The sequence below is a fragment of the Carassius auratus genome, chromosome 2 (genome assembly GCF_003368295.1).
Source record: "Carassius auratus strain Wakin chromosome 2, ASM336829v1, whole genome shotgun sequence".
Classification (NCBI taxonomy): domain Eukaryota; kingdom Metazoa; phylum Chordata; class Actinopteri; order Cypriniformes; family Cyprinidae; genus Carassius; species Carassius auratus.
In genome coordinates, this window is record NC_039244.1 from 15,586,578 (window position 1) to 15,608,689 (window position 22,112).

Below are 22,112 nucleotides of genomic sequence, written 5' to 3' on the forward strand. Positions count from 1 at the left end.
GATGTTTTAAAGTCTTTTATTGTGAACCTGTGTAATACACCAAACCGTATTTCCAGTTTGTCATTCATGTAACACATTTAAAATTTCACACAGGAAAGTCAGATCCCATTTATGCTGGGCTAAGTGTTACACAGTATTTGTTAATCCAGTTTTTAGGTGTCTCGGTAATAAGGATGGATTGTGTACTTGGAATCTAGTTTAATTTGAGCTGATTTGTACATTCTGAGCCAACTATATTCTCTTTCAATTTTACAACACAGTTGTTAAAAAAGGAAAAGGCATTTTGTTATGTTGCTTTAAATGAGAGAAAAACACAGCATGACATTGTATGTTTACAATAACAGAATAAAATACTTTCTATTAAAAAAGGAATGACTGCATTGACTGACCTTTTTTTTTTTTGACCATCTTGTAGGATGTTAGTTTTCCCCTCAGAGATCAATAAATTCTTTCTTTTTTTAGTATAACCACAAATTAAGGCAGCTATAGAGCACTCTGGCTAGAAGCTGGGCTACTATAATACTCATAGTTTGCTGAATGGTCTTTGAGTTTAATATTTCATTCATCCCTAGGTGGCTTACAGACATGACATATCCCAGGTTTCCATAGTGACCTACCACCCTCTTTCCTGCAGATCTCTATGAGAGAAACTGGGCAAGTCAGCAGCAACTTCTGCAAAGTACAAGCATTGCCCCATACTTGGTGGCTCTGTATTCTGTCCTATAATGTATTTATAGCACTAGTATTTTAGGAAAATAACTACAAGAATGAAATAAATATATCAGAGCTTTCCACTCATATCCTGAGAGGTAAGAGTTTATTAATTTAATAATTTTCTCACTTAACATCTGTAACCCACTGCTTTGCTAATCTCCTACACCTCTTGAACTCCTCTTAGTAGGATCTTATCACTCCTTACTAGGTTTTATGCGGTCAAAACAAAAGAAACGCTTGCAGAGAAGAGATGGAGGCATTCCTTAAGAGACCGATTTAATTTATTTCCAAAAACCAGTACAGTAAAATGCAAAAGATGACCTACTGTAAAGGAATAAAGTGTGCTTCTGAAAGCTCACTTTGAATGTTGCTCCTTAAAAAAAAACAGAAAAAACAAGACTTTGGTGTTAATAGTGCTGAAAAAAAAAAAATCATTAGAATTCATGTGAATGCAGAAAAAAAAAACATTAGATAGACGCTGATTGAATTTTGGGACAATATAATAAAACATTCATCTATCCAAGATATATTTTTTTCTTCTGGATCATGCTGCTTTAATACTTTTTATTACTTTTAATGAATTTTTTATATAAAAGCTGTTCTTTTTAAATTCAGTTTATTTTAAAATTCTATCTTAAACCGTTTTTAACACTTATATAGTAAGGAATTATGTTTGGGCAGCAAATCTGTATATTCAAATGATTTCTGAAGGATCACGTGACACTGAAGACTGGAGCAATGCCTCCTGAAAACTATGTGAAAATTATGGGAGCATAAAACAGTTTGCTATATTTAATGCTATTTGACATTGACAGATTTTACCCGACAGTTTTCTTTGCATTTTGTAAAATTATGATAAAGAATATTAGCTACAGGGCTTTCTCTCCCACCTCTAATCAGCATATCCTATGAAAAATCCTGAAAGAAATGCCCTGTGGATATTCTTCATTACCAGGCAAAACTGCTTTGTAGATGTTGTGCGAGACATGTTCTTCTTCATTTTTACGTGTGAAAATTCTGTGTAAGCCCGGCCCATGGGTTCAATCTTGGTGTGTAAATCGTGCTGTAAACTGATCACTAACACCTTGCAGAAGCTGTTGATGCAGCTAAGCTCCCATCACCAAGAATCTTACTTTCTATAAACATGTTCACAGCAGCTCATGGTTATGTGCCTCACAGACATCATCTTTTTTTTTTTTTTTGCTTAGCAGGATTGAATTTTTTTTTTTCTCCATAGAAGCATTAAATACCAACCCAACGGCATCGGAAGAGATGAACAAACTCTGCTTGTTTGTTTTTTGTGCTTTTAATTTCCAGCCTATAATACATTCTGCCTTCCCTGGTGAAATTTTGGTTAAAGGTGATTAAAAGTTTTCTTCTCCTCCAGCTTCCATCATCCATATAGTCTCCCGTTCCCGTGTGCCCGTTTCCCGAGGCCTAGTCCTTCCCACCTCAGGGAATCTGCCATAATGAGATTTTACTCACAGGCCAACGCAGGGATATGTGAGAGGGGCAAGCTTCATGGAAGGTGAAAACAAGAGCATTATGAATTTCTAATCCCTGATACATTATTCATTCATATTACAAGCCCAGAACACAAAGGCGGGCAGGAGAGCACTCACTTCAAACGTTTCTCTGATATCTCGGTGTGGGTAACAGTTGCATTCTTCAAATGAAGGCTAAGTCTTTAAAACGCATATATTAATGTCTGAAAATAACTGGCACATGCCATGTAGCTCTACTCCTGTAAGGGGGATGAATGGAGTCAAACAAAAAGGGGATGAATAACAAGAGGTACAGTATCCCATCTGTCAGGAATGTGATTCTGCTGAAGACGGATAGATTCAGGGAGTTCTTTTATCTCCTTTTTCAAAAACGGCCAACTCTTATTTTTACCTCAGTCCTGACTTAGCATAGCACACATTGCTATTTGAACCCTGTCATTTTTTTTTTTTTTTTTTTTGAATGGAGAATGTAAAAGAAGACTTGGTTTTCGGATAGGAACAGTCTTTGAACAACTCTGAGGCACTGAAGCTAGCAGGACAAAGTTAGTTGGATAAGTTTAGAAAGTGTTTGTAAATTATTTGATATGACTGTAATGTACAGTATGTCATTATATATTTGAAAGACATGGCAGATATTATATAAATGCTGACAAGTTGTTGGAGAAATGAGGTTAAGAAATAGAAAAACAGAAATAACCGGTGAACAAGGTTGGACTGAATTATGATTAGTTTAGTTCAAATCAGGTTACAGCTTCTGACTAAAATAAATTAATACATTTTTCAGCTGGATCTCGAATCAGTCAGTCTTATCATTTCTACTCTTCTCCCTTGCCAAAAATCAAATATGTAATGTGATCCTTTATTGTCAAAACTGAACTAACCAATGTGTTTTTTTCTTATTTCTTTCATTGCAAACTTTAAAATAGAAAAAGCGAAACATCTTTTAAGAATAGTGATGAAAAAGTGTGGACCTGTAATGAGAAGGATGAACACGGACGTGAATCTGAGTACTGGAACTCTTTGAGGTATACCTTTCCGAAGAAGCGAGGAACAAATCGTACAGCTTTCTCTCATCTTTTATATTTGATGAAGAGAAGATTTAGTGGTCGTTACTGATTCCAAGAAACCCAATAATTTAAGCCTTTGGTGTCCAACATCATTCCATCCAGGTGTGTTAAGGCGAAAATTCTGAACAAACCAAGTATGAAATTTATGATCAAAATCTGTTTTAAACAGCTGCATTAATGCCAGTATTATAATGCAAATAATTGAAAATGATATAATGATACAGCATTTAAAGCAAAGTTCAACAACAGTGGGACTTTTCACTGATCGTATCATTCCGCTTGTCGCTCAACATACCAGTGTTGTGTCCTGTGACCCTAGTTTTGGTGTTTTTTCAGCATTTCTTTCTGCAGGTCACACTGTTCAGTCAGTAGGTGGTGACAAGTAACCATCTTTACCAATGAATCATTTCAATCATTCACTCAACTGATTTGTTCAAAACACTGATTAATTCAGGAATGAATCTGCTGTGTGTTTCTCAGTGACACATAAGAGGCCGTGTTTCCATTCCATTGTGATACTTTTCCATTGTTTTAATGGATATGGGGTCGCCAAACTCGGTCCCGTAGGGCCGGTGTCCTGCAGAGTTTAGCTCCAACCCTATCAAACACATCTGAACCAGCTAATCGAAGTCTTAATAGGTATAGTTGAAACATCCAGGCAGGTGTGATGAGGCAAGTCGGAGCTAGTTGTCTGGGCATTGCACTCATGTTCAACTTGTTGTTCCCCCATTTCACTGCCCGCATCTCACATATTTAAAATAAAAAATGAAAAATAGTTCCTAAGAAAGTCAAAGCAGAAGGAATTGTTCATGTGCTATGTGAATGGCCCCTAAAAGTTCCTTCTGCTTTGACATTCATAGGAGCAATTTTCCTTAAAATAGACAAAATATGTATACATCCAGTATATACTTTTACTATAGCTGGCGATATTGTAGTTTATGCAAAAGGACCACTGTATTTTTTATGAATTTTGGACATGGTACCATGACAATGCCATGTAGTACCATGATAATCTATGAATTACTTATAGAAATACTATGGTGCATGAATATGGTAATAATTCAGTACCATGGCAGGTGAGCTCAAAGCTCAAGTAGTGCCAGTACTTTTTACTTTGATTTGTTTACTAAAACAATTTTATAGGGAGTGTCCATCAATTACTGTTCCTCATTACAACGGCATGCTTTAAAGCTCAAGCTGGGATAGTGGGATTTAGAAAACAAGCAAGCACGCAAAATTATTTCTATACAATTTACAATAACTAATAATAAAGCAACACAAACAACTTCGGAAGTAGTACATCCACAATTAATGAAGCATGTAAAGACTTCCATGTTCGGCAAAGGCCCCTAATCGCATTTTGTGTTATAAGATGTTTACAGTTTGAGGGCTAATTGTGACCATCCTTTGTGTTAATCTCCCTGGTTATTGCTGTCTGTCTGTTAATCCCTTGAAGGAGGACGGTAGATGAGGCGTGCACAACGAATCCTCTCAGGGTCTGCTAATGCATGCTGATGACTGCACCTTGACAACACCTCCACAGGACCCTTCCACTGTTTGGCCTGATTTAATTCTATTAGTAGACTAATGGCTGAAATGGGGGGAAAATGAGAGAAAAAGAAATCAATTACCTTGAGACTCCCTCAGAGGATGCGTTACACACTGTCAAATAACTCTGAGACAAAAGCGTCCCTTTTTTGTGAGTGATGGGTCTTTTGTTCTTCTCTTCTGCAATCTTATTTGCTTGAGTGAGACATTAAGTGAGGTCATTGGATGCAGATGTGTTGTGCAGCAAAGTGTGAAAAGAGAATCTTAGGGGAGGAAAGGCCTCCAAGAATATTGCAGAAAATATGCCTTCACACAGACAAACACGTTTTGTCACCTCATTTCAGGAGTCCAGGTTGTCATATTGCATGCACACACACCCACACACACATACACAAGATGTGCAAATGCAAACATCTACAGGTTTCACACACACATGCATTTTTTGCCATGTTGATGGAGAAGTGTGTTCATATCTGTTCCGTATGGCTGTCAGTCATCATGTCAGTGCCTCTTCCATCCAGACCGCCTGCATCCACAGGGTTCCCCTTGAGCAGGAGTAGGTTGGTCAACTGTTTTAGGGGATTGAAAAGACTTACTATTTAGCTGACACTGTATACTTGCTTTATAGGTATCTTTTAAAAAAGTGCACTCCGGAAAATTATTTGGCAAACAGTATTTCTATGATAGCACAAGTACAAAACTGATTCAGTATGTTAGGCCTGAATACTGTGGCTTTATCTGAATTGGCAGGTAATTTCAGGTTTTCAGCATTCATCTTTGCATGTGTATGTCATGTCCAGTGTTGTTTTTGTTAACTGAAACTGTTAAAAATCATTTTCAGTAACTGAATTAAAGGTCAAATAAAATTCAGTGTAAATATTAGATGAACACATAAAAATGTTGCCTTGGCAACTAAGGGACATGTTTAAATACAAAACTAGAACTGAAATAAAGCTATATAGAAATATTTGTAAAATATGTTCAATATTTGAAAAACTAATACTTATACAAATGCAAACTTTAACTACAATTAAACTGAAAACTGAAAATAGAAAAATAAAAGTGAATTCAAAAGAGTAATAAATATTCAATTCAATTCAACTTTATTTTATAAATATTATACATACTTATACAATAAATATTATGGAAGGCTATTTCCTTCGGTAAACCATGAATGATCACATTATGACATACCAAGTCATGATTATAAGATAAAAAGTCAAAATTATGACATAGACAAAGTTATGACTTAAAAAGTTGAAATTATAAGATTTTTTTTATTGATTATTTTTGTCATAATTTTGACTTTTGTCATGTTTTTTTTATGTCATAATTTTTATGACTTAGTATGACATGCTTTTGACCTTCTCAACTATGATTTGGTGTCTCCGAATTTAGACTTTTCTATGTCATAATTATATGACAGACTTTTTATAGTTTTATAGTTTGGCTTTGTTCAGACAGGGATAAAGGGCAGGACAGAGTTGAGTCCACACTGGTGGGATGTGTTTTTTTAGCTTGAAGGAGTTGACAGCGCTGCAGCAGGTTGGAGTGGTTTGTCAAACAGTTGGGAATAATTTGCTGGGAGGACTTGTTACTAACAGGCACAGATCCCTCAAGGTGAAAGTCACAAGTGGGACTGCCAACATGAAGTGACAAGAGGGAGCCCACCCATAAATCTGCTTTTCGCTTTAATTAGCCTCAAAAGGCAAAGGAGGGCAGAGGAGAGCAACAGGGATGAGTCCTCTTCCCTCAGGTCCAGCTGAACTCTTTAAATCTGATCAAAATGAGAGCTTTTGTGGCTTTTAGGTCATTTAGATGTTAGTGTGACCCTAATATTCACATTTATGTACAATTGGTAACACTTTATAACAACTTTTATTATTAAATCACTAACAAACATTATATAATGCTTAATGGATCATTAGTTAATAAATATTCAAAGAGTTATGGATGTGAGCTAATGTGCTTGTTAATGTTTGCTTAATAACAATAACATTAGATAATGTTCCAAGTTATAATGCTTACAAATGTCATTAAACTTTCAATTCCATATGATTAAGTACTTGTGAAAAATCTACAAACTAATTTAACAGGTGTTACAAATAAAAAGATGTTATATAAAAAGTTTGTTAATGATTTACAAATGAAAGTTATTATAAAGTCGTTCCCCTGGAATTATAAGGTTCTATCTGACATTTTTGTCACAATTGAGTTATTCACATATTCTTATTCTGTGACAATATTATATCTGTGAATATATACATCATATAATGTAAATATTAATAATTTACATTATATGATGTTTTATTTTAAGTTGTGTACATTTTGGGATTTTTTATTGAAAAAACAAAAAGGTTCTATCTACAGAAGTCTATGGAACACAAAAACTTTAAAGCTCATTATCTCAAAACTACTCAGAACGCAGATAGAACCTTATAATTCCAAGGGGACGAAGTGTTACCGTACAATTTTTCTCTTTCGGGAAAATGGGCTAAAAATAATGGTGACTGATCCTGCACTACAACGATTTCTGGCCAATCAAATGCTGTCTAGAATGAGAAAGTCCTTCCCACCAATGACATCTGAAACCAACTAGCAACAAGTACTGTACATGGATGTGATCTAACTAATTTGCTATTTAAAAAAAATTGATGAGCACAGCCCTCCAGATTCAGTAAGAAACAGATCCATGGAGTGGCTTTGTCTGCTTTGCAAAATCCCATCTAGATGCATCTGGAAAATCTATATAGGCATATGATTAAACCATCAGGAAATTTTGTGAGCTTTGAAAAAATTGGGAAAATACATTAGACACAACTTCTAAATCACATCATGAATTGTGGTTTATGAGATTTCATTTAATATTATTTGCTCCTGTGTCTCACTATATTGCAAAATATTTGTTTTGCTCCCAACTAAGTCCTTTCTCTTAAAAAAAAATATATATGGAATGGCTTATTTCAATATAATAATAATAATGATAATAATAACAACAATAAAGCACCTGATTCTAGCACATAGGTTCTGGTGTATGAATCATAACTGTTCTTATGAAGAAAAAAATACACGCTCTCAAACTGTTGAATACTGTCCTAATGAATACAATTTATATTCTGGCTGTGGGAATATGGTGCACAGAGAGAGGCTAATTTATTGCTTTAAAAACAACCTCGATTTGAGCTTCCTTATGAAAAACAACAAATCAGATTAGACATTATACAGGAATAGATGTAAATATGTGAAATGAATATTTGTTTTTAGCACCATGCACTATTGTCAATCCATGATGTTTATAAGCATCTAACTTTTTTTTTATCATCCATAATTATTGAAATAATCAGTTCTCTGGACTGTAAATTATTTAGTAATATTCCAATGTTCTTTATGTCTTATTAATGTCAGTTTTTTTAAAAGTCTGCCTGAAATCCAAATTGACATTAATTTTCTCATTGCATGTTTCTGGCCTTATCTGCATATATAATTACAACGCGAAAAACAGAAATGCTTTGTTAAAGTGGTTCCTATTTATTATATCAGTTCTTTAAACTGAATATGTGGCAACAGTTATATTTACAAACTGTATTTTATGTTCTAATAAGTAATAAGAAGGTTCTAGAACAGGGTTGGGGAACTTTGATCCTGGAGAGTTTAGTTCCAATCAAACACACCTGAACAAGCTAATCAAGGTCTTTAGGATACAGGTTTTTTTTTCTCAGGGTTGGAGCTAAACTCTGCAGGACAGTGGTTCTCTAGGGTCAATGTTCTCCACCCCTGTTCTAGAAGGTACGTTGAACTCACATAAAACTCAGTCCAGAAGGACAGACTTTCTAAAATCATCCGAATACAAATTTTTCATTAATAATAATACTTTGTGTTTTCAGTTGCATGACCCCCTTTTTCCATAATAATATTTGAATATACCATATACACTTTTAGTAAAGAATCTTATTTTTAGGACTACATTTGGTCTTATCCTATATACAGCAGTATAGTAAGACTCTGTTCATAGAGAGCAGAGGTGTTTCTTCCTTTGCCCCAACACCATCAGAAGGTGAAGGGGATGATTTTGTTCCTGCCTCACCGCAGGAGTGCTCCGCTGCAGAGCCTGCAGGTGTGATTCAGAGAAACAGTCGTGCTGAGGACCTACAACCTGATTCAGAGCCTGGTGCTCACCAGCTTCCTAATCTCACCAATACCCCCTGTTGCTGTTGCCTGGTAACAGACCAAGCTCGGCTGCCTCTAATTAGCTGTTTGGGTGAGTCACATGAGTGACAAGGAGATGCCAAGATAAGGCACTCCAGCCCTGTTCCTTGACTTTAGACCTTCAGCATAGCACCCCATACGTACTCTTACTGCACTTTTGTTCTGCACTCCACATTTCTGGAGGTTTAGAAATTTTATGATATTATAATGAATTACTTTTTGGATTTAATTATGAAGTCAGATGAGATTAACTTAAAAAAAAGTATCCAAAAATTATTTATCACATGAAGTTAGTGGAGCATTTAAACTTTCTTTCTTTTTTTTAATTTGAACTTTTTTATTATAACAAACATAACAAAATATTATTGAGAGAGTGAAAAAAAAAGGTTCCATCTTCCAAACTGTGACTTTCCCACTTTGATAAACGAAAATTAAATGAAGATTGATTTGTTTCAGAGTCATTGGGGCAGATTTTGCAGGTTTAAAGGTAGCTTTGGCTACTCTGGTGTGTGTGTATAATGTGGGAGTAATGTGAAGCTGAAAGTTAGTTTTCACAAGTGAGAAAATTTGGCCATTGAGAATTCAAATGGCAAACTTGTTGTTGAAAAAAAAAGGGAACGTGACAAAGTATGTAATAAAACCTGAATTAACATTGTCTTCACTTTCAGAGCTGGAGAGAACTCTGAGATTTTAAAGGATTTAAAAATGACCCTGATGGGTTTTCTTCTTCTTACCGAAACAGATAAAATATTTAATTGAACTGATATATTGATTATACCAATAGGAATATAGAAAAGCTGATTATTTAAATTTATTTTGTAGCTGATGTCTGATTTCTTACCACTTTCGTTTTTGGCTTGCTGGGTTGTGGTTTAAAAAGACCCTTAATTTTCAGCAACATCATTATTTTGATGGCTCTATCAGATTTGAATAAAACAAGATTGATCTGAATAAAGACACCATTGTCTTCTGCTTTACAGTTGAATCCAGTATGTTCATAAGATGGATTTGGAAACATTGACAGTTATTGAAATGACTTGAATCAAGACTGAACTGACACAAGCTGAATAACGACACTACTATGACTTGTTAATGAATGAACTTGACTTGACTAAATAAAAATAAAAAACTACTATCAGTCATTACAAATGCTACAAGTAAAGGCGTCGCTAAAATATCTTGTATGGTATAAAAAAATAAATATTTATTTTGAGATTTTTTAAGTTCACCTTTAACTATTAAATTATTACCATTTTACTATAACATTAAGAGAATGTTAGATGAATGTAAAGGTAATGTAAATGTAAAATTAGAGGAATAAAGCACAATTAAATATCCATTATTGGTCAATACCTATGAAATTAATGATTATATATATCTCATTTCAGCTCTATAAAATATAAAGGAATAAAATAATTTATGTCACTTAGATCTGTACATGTCCAACCTTAAAGGGGGGGATGAAATGCTTGTTTTCACTCAATATCCTGTTAATCTTGAGTACCTATAGAGTAGTACTGCATCCTTCATAACTCCAAAAAGACTTTAGTTTTATTATATTCATAAGAGAAAGATTGTACCGATTTTTCCCGGAAAAACACGACCGACTGGAGGCGTGACGTGTGGGCGGAGCGTTTTACGTTGAGAGCGTTTGGAAGCTGTGACATTATCGTGAGGAAAAAAACATCCAAAACAAACCATGGCTAACAGTCAGATTCGGCGTATATTTATGATCCAGAATCAGATCCAGAGGCTGAAATTTAACAAGAGAAGCATCAGCAACAACGTCTCTATGTGGTATGTACTGAAACTGTATATATTTGCTTAGAGGTTTTGGAAAATGATTAAGTTCCACTTTATGTCGTCTTTTTTTAAAAAAATTTTAAGCTGTACATGTGAAAAGTGCAGTTTGATGACAACATTGCATGTTGTTTACTTGATGTGCTTACGCGCCGATAGCTAAGTTAATAACACAGAGATATTTGAAGCAGTTTTACTCACCGCCTGTGGTTCCAACACACGATCGTGACCCTTTTTCGTTGGGATTGCATTATCCTTAAGAAATAAACGATGTGCAAATCCGGGCGTCAAACTGGGCCTAAAACAAGCATCTTTGAAATGCAGGGAACAAACAAAAACACTTGCACAACTCCGTTGATGCTCTGTAAAAATAAACTCCATCCACTGGTCCCTTAATGCTGTTTTTTCTTTGGTAATCTGTGCAGGGTTACCGGTCTCTCGCTCTGATCAGTGAACATCTGTTGTGCTCTCAGTGCTCTGCTATACGGGAGCGCACGCTCTTCCGATAGAAGTGCCCTCAGGACCCATATAAGGAAATTCCGCTCCATCTAACGTCACACAGAGCCATACTCGAAAAAAACTTTCCGAAACTTGTGACAAACCGGAATGGCTGGAATAGCTATAAATAGTTTGATTGTGTTTAATTGGTGGCCAGTGAAAAGGATGGCATGTTTTATTTTACCCTCAACCAAATAACCTGTTATTTGATACAGCCAAGACATTTCAGCCGCTTTAACTATGCATGGAAAAATAAAAAAATATCTGGAAAGAATTTCTAAAATCTCCCCCTCTACCTCCACAGATCTGTTCATCTACCTAATCTTGGAAGTGATTAGCTCAGAATAACCCGAACTAAACAAACAGCGCCTCCCCTTCAGATCATTTGCATTGTTAGGTTAAGTTTATGTAAAGTACACGCAACACAAGAAACAAATTCTCAGTGGTGACAAAGTAATGACAGCTTTTTAAATGCTAGATGTCATTAACAAACACATCCCTTTGTGGCGCAAGCTTTAATTGCACGCACAAAAGCATCAAGAGAGAGAAAGAAAGAGTCCAAGCTCAAACTATGCGCCGTGTGATATTCAAATAATGGGGTGGTGCAGCCATGTGCAAAACAACATCAAAGAATGGTTTCTCTCTCTCTTGTCTCTCTCTGCAGTTCTCTCTGTCAATCTATTGTAAACTTTTTAAAAAGCAGATGTATAAAAATAAGTACACCGTTAAATGCTGCTGGAATAGCAGTCTTTCTGCGAAACAGACCTGGTGAATGTCATAAATCAGCAGTTTCTCGCATTCAGGTGTAAAAAAAAACATAACTGGGTCATATCGCAATAGTATTTTTTTATGTCACTGTTATAGAAGCAATAATATAATACTGGATGAAATATTAATCTCTCAGTTCTGCACAGTGAAAATCATATTAGTTTTTCATCAATAAACTAATTTACTGCTTATTAATAGCTGGTAAGGTAGTTGATACTATCTAAAATATGGTCATGCAGAATAAAGCATTAATATGTGCTTTATAAGTACTGATGAACAGCCAATATGCTAGTAATATGCATGTTAATAAGCAGCTAGTTAACAGGACTTAATCATCATTATAAACATTTAAAAAATGTATATATAATTAAACTGAAATTTACCCTTCTTGTAACTGTCAGGTACTTTAGCTCTTCATTTCAGTCCTATTAGGCTTCCTGTAAATCTTTTTTTTTTCTGACATTTTTTAAACAATTGGGTTAAACTGCACAAGCTTGACCTGAATATATTTAAGGAAATCTGATATATCCTAAACAAAACTGAAAGGCTCATTTACGTTTTGTGCTGTTTCTGGAGGATCAAAAGAACCGTTAGCAACAGAAACCTACAGTACATTTCTACATGACCAGGAAAGTCAGAAAATAAATAAATGAAATAAATCCGTGCACAGTCCGTTTGTCTCAAAGCTCATTCTGTATTTAACATTTGTTGATTACATTTTCAGAAAAAATGAATGCATCCTCTGAACATTTTAGATCACGCAGCAGAACAGGAAGACAAGTGGAAGTTTGACAGAATGAAAACATTTTAAAAAATGAAGCCGACAAGGAGAGGATGAAGGGGAAGTTGGGGATCTGATGAAGAAGGTGGAGGATGGAGAGGTGGATGGGGAGCAGGTGCACACACTGGGCTGACAGGTGATCCTCCCTTCCTCTGTGAAGAAGAGCAGACGGGGAAGACACTGGGGACCAAGCCCTATTTGATCTGAACCAAACTTTTTGGTCTGAGCAGAGGAGAAGCTGCAAGGAGAATGATGCATTATCTTTATGAGAAATTACTCTCATGATCCATGTTTTCATCCTCTGATACAAGCACTGCTTTTAATGTGCTTCAAAAGCCGCATTAAAAGAATACTATTGGACATTTTTTTTAAATTACCAAAAAGATTTTGGCGTGTTCCCTTTGTGATAAACAGGAATGATACACTTACAATAGAAGCACCGTAGGTCAAAAATGTATATTAAAATTTGGAAAACTATTACAATTCCAATTTTAACTGTGATATGATAAACAATTCAACATTTATTATCGCTGCTTATTAGATATCCAGACTAGACAAATATAAAGAGGCACAGAAGCTTAGAAATGTTTTTTGTTTTTTGATAGTTACTCACACCTTCATCACTTCCAGATTTGATTATTGCAATGCGCTTTATATGGGTCTCAATCATTCATTGCTGAACCGCTTGCAGTAAGGTACTAAGAGAAGAGAAAGCATTTCTCCAGTCCTAGCATCTCTTCATTATTTACCAGTGCAGCATAGGATCCACTTTAAGATTTTATTGTTTATGTATTAAGGGTTAAATAATCTAGCCCCATCATACTTGTCTGAACTTCTCAGCTGTCAGCAATTCTCTCGCTCTCTCAGATCCCCTGATAAACTTTTCTTGCATATACCCCGCTCCTTCTTGAAATTTAAGGGGGATCAAGGTTTTTCTGTAGCCTGTCTGGAACAGCTTTAGATCTGCGTCTTCCCTTTCTGTTTTTAAATCCCACCTGAAGACTTCTCTGTATTCCTTGGTTTTTGAAATGCATGGTTGTGTATTTTAATGTGTTTCTGTATTGATTATGTGTGTTTTTTTCTTTTATTCTCTTAATCTCTACTGTATATTTACTGTATTTGTATAAGTTCAACACTTTGGCAAAAACTAGCTGTTTTTAAATGTGTCCATAGACATTCATTTGAAAATAACCTGAGATATTCTAACTGCTTCATTTACTGTATACAGACAAGAGCAATGTGAGATACCGTACACAAGACTCATGTCTGTCTCTTCATTGGGTTCATTAAGAGTGGCCTGGAACAGCAGACAGCTAATGATGTTTTCTTTGGGAAGTTTAGTGCAGTTAGCTTATGGCTATTATCAGTTGAAGGGAGAAAGTTGCCAAGGTAATGAAGGTCAGTCATAATAGTGGCTGTAGGAGTGCCCCATATTCCCTCTGTTTTTGATGGTTGCAGTTTGTTTGATGAATGGACCTTATTATAATTTAGACATCTGATACATCTGGGGGAGAGAATGTTTTATGCTTCACTTGATCAGTTTAAGGCATCTGTTAGGGGACAAATAGTGCACCTTTCCTCTCTTAGAAATGCTGGGTCATTAAATGGCAGGCTTGGGTGTCATGAAGGTACAATGTGTGTAGGTCTTTTAACTGCACATTTACAAAGTTCACTTATATTGTCAGGATTGGATTTCAGTTTTATTGTAGCTCCATGCTTAATCTGGCACCAATTTCAAGGTAGACTGTATTTCTAATTAAGAAATTATCACAAATATCAATTATGCATTAAATGCATTGAATATTCCATACATTTAATTATTTGTTCATCAGGGATCCGATGTCACATTTAAGTCTCATTTCATCCGTACATGGATGTCACGATCACAAACTCACCAGTCCGATTTTAGTCAGAGGATGTAGTTTGACTATTACCTTTACGTCGGGTGCCTGCTGCTTGTTTTTGACAAAAAGTGTAATTTACTCATTTGTTTCCCATAAAACTTGCTAAATCAGTGATGGACAGAAATCAAAAGGTTCCTGATGACATGCCTACTGCTCCATTTATCCAGGACCCTCAAATTTACTCTATCCTGGCCATAAATTTAAGGTAACTTCAGTCTACACGTGATCTACTAGTCATAACAATCTCTGGAGAATTCAGAATTAAAGTGAAAGGTAAAAATGTATCATGCCAATTACATAATTAAGCAATTAGAAGCCATTTCAGAAAGGATAATGCAATTTTGAATCAAATTGTAGCCACATGGTAATTCTATGCTCCTGTACATGGTTTACATAGCTGTATGGTGTTTGATATTGACCGGTTTCAAATAAATTAAAGTTAATACCATATATGCTTGAATATGAAGTTGCTATAAGAAAGCACCTGAAAGCACCTGAAATTCTTAAAATGATGTTGATTTAAAATGTAAACAAACACCTGACTTTGGTTTATACTGAGAAGTAAACTAGGTGTTCACAACTAACCACAGGTTAACGAGAAGGACCACGGGAGTGAAGAGAAGGTTTAAAACCACAAGGAGGTCAAATAAACACAGATTATACAGTAAAGTTGAAGAGTGCAAAAAGAAGAAGGCTATTGAACATGAGTCACAGAGACTGATAATGAATTGTAATCTTCCAAAAAGAAGAATAAGAAAATCTGAAGAGTAGATCACCCTTCAGATGCTGCTTGCATTAAGTGTGAAGGATACCTGATACAACATCTCCAATATTACTTTTTAAAGTTATAGAGTTTGATTTAGAGTTACATATATATATATATATATATATATATATATATATATATATATATATATATATATATATATATATATAATACATAGCTTAGCTGATTTTTATATTTACTTTTGCATTCACTGCTTCGTAATTTAACCAATAAAATAAGTGGTTTTATTGTTACAATTGTCTACTGAGAGACTTTACTTATAACAACTGAGCTTCAAACAAGAGCAACATCAACTAACAATGGGAACTAGCCGAGTGTTCCACATAGGAGACAAAGACTTTCAACATACTTTATGTCCAACAAGTCCTCCAACTCATACGACCGTATGGGTCGTTTGTCACTATCCATAAATACGACCCACACGAGCGTTCTCTAAATTAGCGCCCCTATTGGCAACAGGAGGTATGATAAATGAACTTTCGCCTAAATGCATTGTGGGTTTATTTTAACATGTTTGCTATTTGCGTTTTGAATTGTTTGATTTAAACTCTCCCAGATGTTCGTGGATTTTGATGATATGGATTTTAGATGACTTCGAGACATGTACAGGTAAGGTTTTCTCCCGTCTCGTAAAGTAGTCGATCGTTTATGAATAATATGAGTTTTTATTTTCAAATCGATACTGGACACTGTATGTCCTATTAAACCAGTTTGACGTTCAAATCATTTAATCGAAATCTGCAGCTTTATAAAGTTAGTTTTCATTGTGATATTCGTTTGAAATTCGCCTGTGGTGGAAAGAGGTCATGTAAAAGTCGCGCATTTACCATGTTTTTACCATAGTAACATGTCGCTGAACCATGTCACGTGTTATAAAACCTCAGTAACCACAACTCAATGTATCTCCCGTCATAACTGTAGTTTTACTTTGGTATTTGTAGTATAAACACGTTACCATGCTTTTCACCACAGTAACTGTGCTTATTGTGTACTCTTTAGTTAAGTAACACATTTGCCATGCCTTTAATACCTTTTTGTAATGTAATTGTGATTCAGTGTTTTTTTTCTTTTCAGTTTTGCAGTTTCTTCATATCACATACATCTCCAGCTCCTACAACAACATTCAGTGTCCAGCAGCTCTTTATGATGCTCTCTCTCTCTCTCTCTCTCTCTCTCTCTCTCTCTTTCTCTCTCACTCTCTCTCTCTCTCTCTCTCTCTCTCATTTTCCTTTCCTATTTTTCTGAACTGTAATTCATAAATAAGTCACACATATTTTTCTTTCTTTCTCTTGTTCATCATGGCATATTTTCACAGCTCAGAATCAGATTTTGATCAGTTCTTGTATTAACAGGGAACTTGTACTCGAAGCTCAACTTGAAGAAGTTTCCAGTGAAGATGAAGTCCTTCAAAGGTTCGACACAGGTAATGTTGAAGATATGTAGTTATAACTGATTTACTTTAATTAATTTATCCTTACTTTATGTTAATAACCTTCCTTATAGTCCTTCCTTTCAAATATTTTGTTCACAGATCATTTCTAACACACTGTCTAAACATGTATGTATTAAAACAACAACAACAACTTGTTACTTTTTCTTTATTCCAGCTGAAAAGGAAGACCATGGGCCTGTCAAACCTTGTTTGTGGAGAGGGATGAATTTGACCATCTTGTGTGTTTACGGAGAAGACCAAAAGCTGCTAAGGCAGATATTTCCAGAGGTACGTCTGTGTTGATCTGAGCACCTCGACAGAACTTTACTGCAGTTACATTTTGCACCGAATTTTATGTTTTTTACTTTTTTAAATACCTCACGACCCCATCAGTACAAACCCTGTGCTATGTCAAAGTATTAATAATTCAAACAATTTCAGCAAATTCATATGATATTGTACAAGCGTACTCTCCAGCTTTTCCTCCTGCTGTCATTGACCATCGCCTCAGCTCTCATGCAGACTGTGTCCATTTTAAGTAGTCAGAGCGTTATATCCTAAAGTTTATATTGAGTCCACTGTATTCTTTATTAGCACCGTCTTAACCCGTTCTAACAGTACATGATATCTGTCCGCACCTCACAGTCTGCCTTTATTTCCATGTTGATTTTAATTGAACACGTCTGTTTAAAAGCAAGTCAGGAAATGCTGTGTAACTTGTCATGTGACACATCAGATCTTCAGTTAATTTGGCCAAATTAGATCATTTAAGGCTGTTCACACCAAGAATAGTAACTACAATAACTATTTTAGCATCCACACCAACATCAACCAATGATAAAGTTATGTTTATTAATATACACACTGCAGCGACGTTGATGTCTGCCACTTTAAATGATCAAGCTTTTGAAATGTGCATTTTGATTGGCTGTTTAATGTTCATCAGCTGGAAAATATATTCCACTGATGTTGTTCCTCTGTGTCATTAAGTATGGACTCATCCTTGGTATGAAGAGGTCTTTAAAACTGCTTACAACAATCCTGCTGCATGTTATAGTGTAGAAAATAATGAGAATAATATAGCTTGAAGATACAGCTTTCTTCCCTCTCATTTTGTTAAACTCAAACGCAAGATTTTGCCTTTCTTTGCTTGTTTGTCTTCATCTTAGTCCTTTACTCTCTCCACTCACTCACACATTCTCTCTTGCTCTGTTGTAAGGTACAAACAGAGCGGATGGTTGCATGATGGCCTCTTTCAGGTTTGTCAACTGAATGTCTACTAGTGTGGCTCAGCAAGTTCCTGTCATGATCAGCCCTCTCCAAGAAAGGTTTGTAGAAAATTGTAATCAATATTCATTTAATCCTCTAACCTGAATCTTTTGGTGAATTTACTTAATTATATCTGTCTTAATTCATATGTAATAAGCAATAGTAATTAAACATGGGGTTAATAGACATATTTTTGTTTTACAGCTGAAGAGCAAAAACACAAAGAACATCAGTCCTGTTGGGGATGAGGAATGAACATGGCTCTATTGTGCCCAAACAGAAAAGAGTGAAAAGGTGCTCATCCCCATTGATGTGTCTGTATTCAAGCAATGCATTAGTACAGCATATGATGTTGATCTCTATTCAAGTCAGCAATTATCATTTTTCACATATACATCTTTTTATAAGTCCTAGAATGAACAAATCATCAGGGCATCATTTCTGGAATTTGGGCAGAAAATGACTGAATATGGTGAGTACTGACACCTGCACCTGTATTCACCAAAACTATTTTTCTTATGGACTTACAGTTTTTGAAGGAGGATGAAGTCAGTTGATGGAGAAATGAAGAACGAGATGTGTTGTATATGAAGACTTCAGATGCAAAAGCCTTTAAGTTCTGTATGAAATGTTCTTCTAAGAAGATTTTAGAAGAAAACTTCAGGTGGAACTTAGATGCCTTTGCATCTGAAGTCTTCATATGTACTATGAGTTTTCAATACATAACTGATTTGTTATGACTGTTTTTTATTATTTTCTACTTGTACAGAAAGACTGCAGTAGAAGGAAAGCTGGTACTGAGAACATTTGTCTTCACTCCAGACTAAAGAGAAGCGGGTCTGAGGCCAGAGATGGAGGAGTCAATGGTCACCAAATGCAGCGCTGCAGCCTGAAACTGTGAAGACTGAATTCCCAAACAGCTGTGTGACTGCACAGATGTTACGGCCATAAAAGAAACTTCACAACTGAGAGCCCATACCTCCAACAACCTTCAACAGGAATCAATGGTATGTCCATTACAACAATTCTAAATAATAATAATATATAATTGACACAATGATTTTGTCTCTCCAGGACATCTACGCAAGGTTTTTCTTTTGTTGAGGACCGTCAGAGACTCCAGCCACACGAGCCATGGATTGCTCTCAACATCACCATCAGACAGACATTATCACAGAACCAGCACCAGCAGACTGCAAAACAAGTTCCTTCAACAGGCAATCAGACTGAACTGAACTCGTACCAGTAACACCACACACACACACACACACACACACACACACACAGCCTCATACTGTGTGCACTGCACTCTATCAGCTACACTGACTGGACTCTGACTCACTATTATTCTGCAACCTGATATTCTGTTTGCACTAATTCATACTGTACTGAAAGTGAAAGTGACGTGACATACAGTCAAGTATGGTGACCCATACTCAGAATTTGTGCTCTGCATTTAACCCATCCGAAGTGCACACACACAGAGCAGTGAACACACACACACTGTGAACACACACCCGGAGCAGTGGGCAGAGGTATATCTACAGTATACAGTGATTGTTGTTAATTGTTTTCATTTTGTTCTCTCTGTATAGTATAGTATTGCACTATATTTTCTACCTGTATTGAGCTCTTATGTATACGGTTTATATTTTTGATACTGTATATGTGTTGCAAATATATTCAGTACTTGTCATGCTGCAGTTTGCAGAAAAGCATTTTACCACCTGTATACTTGCATTCATGGTATTGTGATAATAAAATGATTTGATTTGAATTGGTCACATGACTTGTTCATCAGTTGTATTGTTGTGCTGGATAACAATTGCAAATTGTTTATGACATTGAAGAAGATCATGATAGAGACATGGATTTGAAGAAAACCAGGAGAGCTCTGATGATGAGAAGGAAACTGGATGTGATTCTTTGGTGCTCAAGACATTTCACCATGCCTTCATCTGGGTTTCTTCATCTGATTAAAATAAAATGGTTTTAATGTAACCCATTTTTATTTCACTTGAATATAATTTGTCTTAATATGCTTCTTTATCTGTCTTTATGCTGCATCCTAGTAAAATATTGCGTATGGTGTTGGATAATCAAGTATGGTGAATATTCTGTACTAGAGATGGTTTTTTGGTAGATACACCATTTAATTTTGTAAACAACACATATAATCACCATGGTTGTTTTGATGAAGACATGAACATTTAGTAATATTAATGAAATTCAGTTAGATGAAGAGCTGCATTAGAAGAGACTGCATGGACTTCATGCACAACTGAAGGTGATGAATCAAGGAAAGATCAACATGAATCCTGTTCTGTATTATAATGAAGATGTTCATGCACATTACTGATGTCTAGCTCCTGAGCAGGACAAAGATGAGACATTCTTTACAGAGATTTATGAATTAGGTATTTTATATTATGATTCTTTAAATTGCATGAATTGTATGGAACCATAAAACTGCACACTGTCACACATTGTCTTACTGAATGACACATTGGCCTTGTCTGATGAAATGTCAGAATATGTATTTGTTGTCTTTGTTTACTATTAGCACTGTATTATTGCTCTTGATCTTATGAAATAAATTGAGCTCTTTCCAAATGGGCACTTATGTTGATTTTCTGGTGTCTTAATTCTAAGATAACTATGACTTCCAACTTACATAATGGTATGCTTTTGAAAAGACAACCTACAAAATGTGTCTCAACAGTTTGTTGCCAATGATGAGAATAGAGCTGTGCATTTTTTTCCTGCCCTTCCATCCCCAGGGGCCCAGTAGAGTCCCCTTGAAGAGCAAAACAATTAACATTCCAAATGGCTGTAAATCAAAATCTGATTATAGTTTCAAAAAGAAAATTGTAGGACAACTCATTATGCTATGTTTACTAAATAATGTTTGGCACAGCTTTCAAACATTCATAGAAAAGTGCTATACATGTGTTTATAAAAGTACTCTTAGTAAAATAAAAAATGTCAGCCTGCCTCTCACATATGTCATATAACTTTGCACAATAAACATGCTTAGATATCCCTTTGTTTAAAAAAGAAGTATTTTTCACAATTTCATTATTAAACATTTTAAACTACATTGCCCATAAGCCTTAGCCATTCTATCGATGGAAAGTGAAAGTCATGGCGCTGTTTTTTGTAGTTCAATTAAGTTATGTTCAGGTTTAAGGTTAGGATCTCGGTAAAGAGGTAATTTCACAAAATATAGCAATGCACCATTGTTAACTGAAGGTACTATTGACGTAATAATTACAGCAAAATTTACTTTGCAACATTAAACGTTTTTTAATTTGGGCTAAAAGAAAGTCCAGTCACAGCGAGTCCTCGAGTGCCAAGTGGATTTCAAAGCCAATGAAAATCCAGTTGAGCAGAAGCGACACCCTTACTTGTCCATATACGGCCATTCATGACAGGCTTTTCCGGGTTCTTGTGGTGAATTTATTTTCACCCACTAAATATAAAACTAAAATGACGGATTTGCATTGTGGGGTAAACCTGATTCAGCAATAGATTTGTTGATTACAGTTATTTATTTTCAAACAAGGGCCTCATATTTGCGATTATACACATTCTTTACCCTAATATTAATGTACAATATTTAAGCTCAACATTTTTGCATATACTGTATGAAAAAATAATATTATATTTATATATTTATAGTGTATTAAATGTATACATTTAATCACTTGTGTGTTTTTTGGAGATGTATTTACAATCTTGCAATTTTTAGCTCTACCAGTTTAAACTACAGAAAAAAAAGGAAAATAATAATAAAAAATAAATCACACATAAATACAATTTAAAAACACAGG

General features: G+C 35.3%; 1 long non-coding RNA gene across 2 annotated transcripts; it reads left to right on the forward strand.

Annotated features, from left to right (window-relative positions):
* Window positions 1-17,236: 17,236 nt before the first annotated feature.
* LOC113110812 (uncharacterized) lies at window positions 17,237-19,474 on the forward strand. Of its 2 annotated transcripts, none has more exons than XR_003293201.1 (5): window positions 17,237-17,298; window positions 18,230-18,338; window positions 18,484-18,573; window positions 19,102-19,286; window positions 19,354-19,474. It is a non-coding gene; the product is annotated as an uncharacterized LOC113110812 (long non-coding RNA). The 2 variants fall into 2 exon arrangements; XR_003293202.1 differs by lacking the exon at window positions 18,484-18,573 and adding an exon at window positions 18,688-18,751 and having other exon boundaries at window positions 19,049-19,286.
* The last annotated feature ends 2,638 nt before the right edge of the window (window positions 19,475-22,112 follow it).